Source organism: Triticum aestivum, chromosome 7A, assembly GCF_018294505.1.
Source record: "Triticum aestivum cultivar Chinese Spring chromosome 7A, IWGSC CS RefSeq v2.1, whole genome shotgun sequence".
Taxonomy (NCBI): Eukaryota; Viridiplantae; Streptophyta; class Magnoliopsida; order Poales; family Poaceae; genus Triticum; species Triticum aestivum.
The window spans coordinates 222,367,094-222,374,396 of NC_057812.1; the positions used below are offsets into that span (position 1 = coordinate 222,367,094).

A 7,303-nucleotide genomic window follows, 5' to 3' on the forward strand; every position below is an offset into this window, starting at 1 on the left:
CGCCATTTGTGGCTTATAAACCCTCCAGACTTGAATTGTATCCCTATGAACGTTTTAGAGTAATAAAACAGTGTGTTTAGATGAAAAAAGAAAACCCCCAACGCTAGCCTCTTGCCGCAAAAAAATAAACAAAAATGCCAGCCTCTTCCATTGGTGTCTCCTCCTCGCTGGAGAACAGCGGCGGCAAACTTCTTCTCACTCTCGCCTCGCACTGTCTCCCCAATCCGGCTGAGAGCCTCTTGCACACTGCTGACTCGCTCTCCTTTGCCTCAGCTAGCCGTCCTCCTGCCATCGCTTAGCGGCGAGAACACCACGACGCCGCTCGCTCTTCTCCCGCCGACCTCATCTCCTCCTAGATCTCTGCAGAGCGCCTCCTGTTGGATGACCTCGCGTGTGCGCCGCCCGCCGCTTCACACATGAGCGCCGCCATCTTGCTTCCGTTCTGGAGAGCCTCCCGACAGCCGCCGCTGGCCTCTCCATTCTCCCCCGCGCCTGCCTGCCCTCCGCCTCGCCTTGCTTCCGCCCAAGGTCGCCGCCTCCGCTCCATTAATAATATTGGGTTGGCATGGTAGTGTCATTAGGATTTTTTGCCTGAATGTGTTAGTGAGCACTCATTCCACACAGTTTTCTATCTATGATGGACTGAAAACTGAAGTTGAAATATTTTGGCAGGTAGTTAATTGTAAGGGCGATCTTGCACAGTTCTACCTGATGCACTGCGTAATCAAGTCTTTCCAGACTTGTTGAGCGCCTTTCCCCAGCTTCAGGTTTGCAAATTCACCTTTTCTAGCTTGCTTCCCTGCTGTAATTTCCCAGTTTATATTGTTCCATGCAGATAATTGCATAACAGAGGTTAATTCTGTCAATCAAAGACTCAACTTGCAAGTGATCCTCATGCCTTTGATTGATTTGGTTGGTTTGCCTGATGTTTATTATCTAGAAAACTAAAGTATTATTTTCTTCTGTGCTTCACCACTTAAAGAAAGGATTAACATATAGGTCCAGGTGCACTTTTTTGTCTTCACCTGATTGAAAATTATCATGTTAGCTAAGGCATTTTTGAGGGCAAAGCACACTATTATATATTTATGGTGTTTTATTTTATTGTGGTGCCATAATTTGATGATGAACCTATATTTTCGTAAATTCAGGGTATAACATGGTAAAGCTTACAATGCAATTACAATGAAGTGCAGAGTTCTAGTACTACGAATATCGATCGGTCTTATTAACGGATATGAAGTTTCTTTTTTATTTTACTATGAAGCAAGTCATCACAAAAATTCTCTTGCAGCCAAGTGTTGATATCAAAACGGTGCCATCTCAACTCATGGATATACTGCCACAAGTCCTGAAGTGAGCATCCCCTGAAATTGTAGTCCTCGTAACTAAAAAACAATTAGTGATCAGAAATGATACTCCCTCCGTCCGGGAATACTTGTCATCAAGATGAATAAAAGAGGATGTATCTAGATGTATTTTAGTTCTAGATACACCCCCTTTTATCCATTTTGATGACAAGTATTTCCGGACGGAGGGAGTACCCATTAACGAAGTATGAATTTATGCCATTTACATGTAGGATTAAAATTGGTGTAGTAACTAACCGTAATAAAGAGATCATCTCGGTCAAACTTCGAGCACGATTAGTCCAGTACTTTAATCTCACGCTTTTTTGTATTCACAACAGCTAAATACCAATGTGTGTTGCTCGTATTTATTGGAAGTTCAATATGTAATAAAGATAATTAGGAAAATAAAAAATAAAAATGTATGAAACCTAGATCATGAAAATTATGGATATGGATATTACCATGTCATGCTTCATATATATTTTGACAAAATCTGTCATAAACTTACTATCTTCTTGTATTCCAAGGTTACCATCCCGTCTTAATAGCGAGGTAACAAAAGGACTCTCAAAATATACTTTGCTATCATTCTGGACTTGTATTTGGTCCTTTATACAACATATATATGTGCTGATCACCTATAATTAAGATTTAAAAAATACATTCTTCAGAAACTTGCATGCTAGATTAGCTTTTGCTGGTACATAATAGTACCGAATGAGCTAGAGAAAATAACATGGCATTCTCCATCATGTGTATGTCACTGATATCCCTTTTCCCACAAATCTAGAATCTACAGCCGACAGACCTAGCACATTGAGGGGAACATCATACATGGTGGGCTGACAACATTCTGAAAATTAATACGCAATTATCCTGATTCCCGAAGCAGAATTGTTAGAGATCATACTGAATTTTCAGCAACAACATACATGAGCTTCAGAGAGGAGAAGCAACAGAAATGCTGCTTCAGACCAAACAAGGCATGCTCTCTGTATCTCTCCTCTTCTTTAAGGATTCGTAGTAGCAAGGTTGAGCAATATCAGAAATTCAGAAGCATGAGAGACAGGGTGCAATTAGTGTTGTAGGTTCAATTCCGGTTTGCTAATTAGGATGCAACCAACTACAATAGCAAAGTAAAATATGAGACGCGGGCAGGTTTTAATTACTACATTAACGCGGGACCACTATTACCAAGAATTGGAAGACGATGGCCACTAGAGCATGATGATGCATTGCAGAGTATGTGGACGACTGAAACATGGCAAGATTTGAAACAGGATGATTAAGAGCAGTGCTAAACTGAACCAAAAGCGTACAGTTGATGAATCCATATGCAAAGTCCACCAAGTTACCAAAGTAATTTAAATAATCTTTAAATAACACAATCCAAAATCATCGATCCACAGCATATATAAGATTATAAGGTCAGTCCTAATAGGATATATAGCCATAAGTATCTTACAACTGAACTTGTGGTAGCTAAATAGCTCCGATACTGAACATGTAGTTATTGTTCAGCTATTTGCAATATGATAAAGGATACAAATGCTTCACATCTCTTGTTTTCTCTTCTATTATATGCTTTACAAAGGTTAGTCAGTAGGAGATGCACTTGTTCTGTGGGTCTAATTTTTGACTTCTATATAACTATCAGTTTTAAACATATATTGGATGACTGAAACATGTCAAGATTTGGCCTCACTCTAATTTCTACCCTTGGTGACAGACTGAAAGAACTGGATCATCAGCCTCCACGATGAGACACACACAGCAAGGCAGACTCGGCCCTGCTTCAGCGAGTACAGGGGTTTGTCAACTGTCAGCGTCCGAGCTCAGACCGCTCATCACACCTCCAACAATGCTCATGAACACCTCATGCATGAGATCCAACGGAAGAAGGAAGACTTGTATGATGTGATAGCCAAGCAATAGTACGGCAACAGAGGTATCTTTGGAAAGCTTTCGACGGCTGTAGGCAACATTGGTTGGCTGGACGGACGTTCTTATTCCTCCAGCGAACTCGGCAGCAACATTGGACGTTCCGTCGAAAATTGCAATTTCGACGGGCTTTGATGGAGCTTGATTGATGGAGATTCCGGCCGAGTTCCTTTCCTTCTTATAGGAGGCAACACAAATCGGGGTCGGGCACTGAATTGCTTGGAGTTGGAGAAGGACACGGACTGCAATTTTCCATCCAAATCACGACAGAGAAGCACACCGAAGATTGGGAAGGATACAACGGAAGAGGCCGGAGGGGACTGGCAGCCGCGGACAGCAAGCGAGCGAGCGTACGATGGCCGCCGTCGCCGTCGGGATAGCTCGCTGCAGCGGCATCCTCCTCATCCTGATTCTCTCCGTCGTGATGGTCTGGGAGTCCGCGCTGGTCGTGATGGCCTGGGAGTCCGCGCTGGTGGGGGATAGGTGCGCCGTGGGCTCGCAGTCGCCGTGCGGTGCCGGGATGCATTGCGCCTCCTGCTCCCCGCTCGTCGGGGCTCCTGCTCCGCCACCTCGTCTGTCGTCGCCGGCACGGCCTCGGGGTCCCCCTGGTGGGCGACAGGTGCGCCGCGGGCTCGCAGTCACCATGCGGCGCCGGCATACGTTGCGCCTCCTGCTCCCCGTTGGCCGGGGCCCCTGCTCCGCCACCCGTCCACCCCGTTCGCCGCGGCGGCCTGCAACACTGCCGGTGTGACAGTGAGCGTCTGCATATACGAAGAAACAGAGGACACGCGAAAGGGCTTCTCTGTTTTATTGAATCGTTTTTTCAGATACACTTACATAAGGAGTGCGGGTTGAATACCAAAAAATAGAAGGGCTTTTCTGTAAAAGTGCCGCGACGACGTACGAGATTAGGAAAAGATTTTGACGAAAATTTTGGTATCCCAAATTAGTACCACCTCGTTTATATTATGATTTTGTTTATACAAATCTTTCCCTAATCCCTAATAATAAAGCATGAATTGACTCCGTGGATTCACCGTCACAATACGCTTCTTCCCATGATTTTACACTTTCAGTTTGAATTTAAAACATATGCGCGAGGTGGTGCTAAAATTGTTTCGTTTGTTGGTGACAATTGTTTTCTAGCGTAGTCGATGTTGGGCTGGAGCCAGGCGAGTCTGCTCGGTCAGATGGGCCAACTCTGCCCATAGCTCGGAAAAATTTGTATGTCAACCCAACCTTCGATCGGATTCAAAAAAATATCGTCCGCCAGCTCTACCAAAAATAAATTGTATTTGGGCCACATAGCCCGTCAGGCCTCTTCTGGGCCGTGCGTGAGAAAAATAGCTATTGGGGATCAAACTCATGATCTCCTGTCCCGCGGAACAGCACAACAACCAACTAAGCCAAGTTATTTTGCTTGAAGTTAGTACCACATCGTTGCTTTAAAAAGATTAGTACCAATTTATATACAAGCAAGTCTCCTATATTATCAGCAAGTCGCCTAAAAAAGAGGGCCGCGAGAGAGCGGACAAGAGGGAAGGCTGAATTTGAGAGCTGATTTGTGGGTATTAAAGGAAAGAAAGAACACTTGTGTATTAAAGGAAGGAATTGAGCACAGATTTGCAGGTGGTATTAAAGGAAGGAAGGATGGATTTCAGGATTGTGGGTTGCATGGATAATTATGAATACTTGTGTACTAAAAGGAAGGAATTTGAGGCAGATTTGTGGGCTGCCAAATTATATAAATGAAGGAAGGAAGCATTTCGGAGGATTGTTGTGCTTGACAAGTGGGCTAGGTGTGAAACAAATGTGGCTTGGTGTGAAAAAAATGAAGCAAAAAATAGATTAAAAAAATTACCACTGAGGACGAGGAAGGTAAGGGAGGAGCGCAAAGACAACGCCAGCGTTGACATGGACATGCAACTTTTTAAATTTCGCTGGCAATCATGTAATTAAAGTAGAAAGAATTTGACGAGGTGATCTTCTAAAATTCAGTTTCCATCGAGGGTGACTAACCGTTTATTTATGAAGTTTACTTAGACATGTGTGTAGAGTATAAATAATCATGTTATGTACCAGCACCGTTTAGACCTTATTTAGGCGGTACAAGTGCAGGACAAGCCCTTTATTCATGAAACAAGTCCACGACATTGCAAATTCAAAGTGAGCATGAGTAGGAAAGTTGTATATGGTCTTCAGAAATAATTATTGAGCAGAGGTCCACATTTTTTCCCGTTGCAACGCACGGGCATTTTTTGCTAGTTATAAAAACGTATTAGACATAAGAAGAAAGCGTATTGTGACGGTGAACTCACGGAGTCAATCCGTGCTTTATTATTAGGGATAGACTAGCACATATGCCCGTGCGTTGCAATGGGAAAGACAATTAGAATGTCTACCAAAGCACTAAGCACTCATCAACGCGACTCTACAACACCCAACGGTGCAACCTGGCGGCAACCGAGAGGTGCATGCCAAGGTCTAGCAGAAATGTACATTAGTCAGGCATTAAAAACCATGGTAGGCATGCGATATTTTTGATATGCTTTTTTGTACGATAGTTTATTGACACCATACATGAATAAATCAAAGTTCATCCCTTTCAGTTTCTTGGGGCTATCTTAGGAATTTTAGCCAACCCACTTTGTCCAATTAACACACTTGCTTTTTTGTACGAATTTTTATGCATACGATGTGGTTCCCGAATTAGTACCACCTCGTATATATGTTTTAAATTCAAACTGAAAGCGTAAATTTACAACAAGAAAGCGTATTGTGACGGTGAACCCACGGAGTCAATCCGTACTTTATTATTAGGGAGAGATTAGGGATAGAAAATAAAAAAAATAAAAATAAAAAACTAGCAAAAATGCCCGTGCGTTGCAACGGGTATAAAATAAATCTGAGAGTTGGTGTGGTATTCGTGAGTTTATCTATCATGGTGAATAATAGGATTTTCCAATTAAATTGGTTGTAAGACTCATAAGGATCCACTTCATGAAGATCCCATTGTATTCCAAAAGCTCATAATCTTCTTCTCTACTAATAAAACCTACTCCTTCAACTCGCTATAAAAGATTGGATTATTTATAATAAGTTGTTGATATTCAACAACCCTGCGTAAAAAGAATTACAGAAATCTAAACATTTATTGATTTGATAGATCAACAACTACTTCTTCAATGCGTAAATAATTATGCATCATTCACATACCTGTAGCAGCTTCAAATATAACATATATTAATTTCTATATCTCACAATGCCTATTAACATTAATTTATAGTTATACTTTCCCACTTTCACAATTTGATGGCCGGAAAATAAAGAGTTTATAATGCTTGGCGCTCTTTTGTTGACACATTGCCGCTAGTATTGCACACCCTCCACACCAACATGACCACTTCCGTGGTCATTATCATCGGGCCTCGATGGGGATCGGGATTAGGGTATGCAGAGCTGCAAGGTAGATGGTACAACGGAGGGGACCCCTCCCAGCTGTCGTGCAGGACGAAACAAGACGCGAGCAAGATGCACCGTTGTTGCACTCTTTCTGCTCTTCATCTCTCCTTCCTATCTCACCAAGACATAGATGACATCCAAAAGTTAAGGAATATCTTGATGGTCGGTAAATACCAGTGAGTCCCAAATATCTTCTTCCTTAAAAAATATTATTTCTTTTCCATATTTCACTCATTCTTAATTATTATATCTGATATGTATTTGTAAGATGTGGTACGCATAAATATTAAACTATGACATCCAGCAGCAAGTAATTATAATTAATGGATGCGCTCCTCGGAAAATAAATTGTAATCGGTACACATGCATAGCATTTTTTTAGAAGAGTGCACATGCATAGAAATCCAGCAGCTTCCGGTCCAAACAGAACATGTAGCGACAACACCCCACCCCCCCCCCCCCCCCGGCTCAGTTGTCGCCCCGTACTCCGGATCTGGCCACAACAGGCCTCACCTCCTCCAGCCGCGCGCAAGCAGGCCAAGGCCAAG

General features: G+C 42.7%; 1 long non-coding RNA gene across 1 annotated transcript; it reads left to right on the plus strand.

Annotated features, from left to right (window-relative positions):
- The first annotated feature begins 35 nt into the window (after nt 1-35).
- On the plus strand, nt 36-4,421 carry LOC123150257 (uncharacterized). Its single transcript, XR_006475021.1, has 4 exons — nt 36-528; nt 673-767; nt 1,295-1,356; nt 2,143-4,421. It is a non-coding gene; the product is annotated as an uncharacterized lncRNA (long non-coding RNA).
- The last annotated feature ends 2,882 nt before the right edge of the window (nt 4,422-7,303 follow it).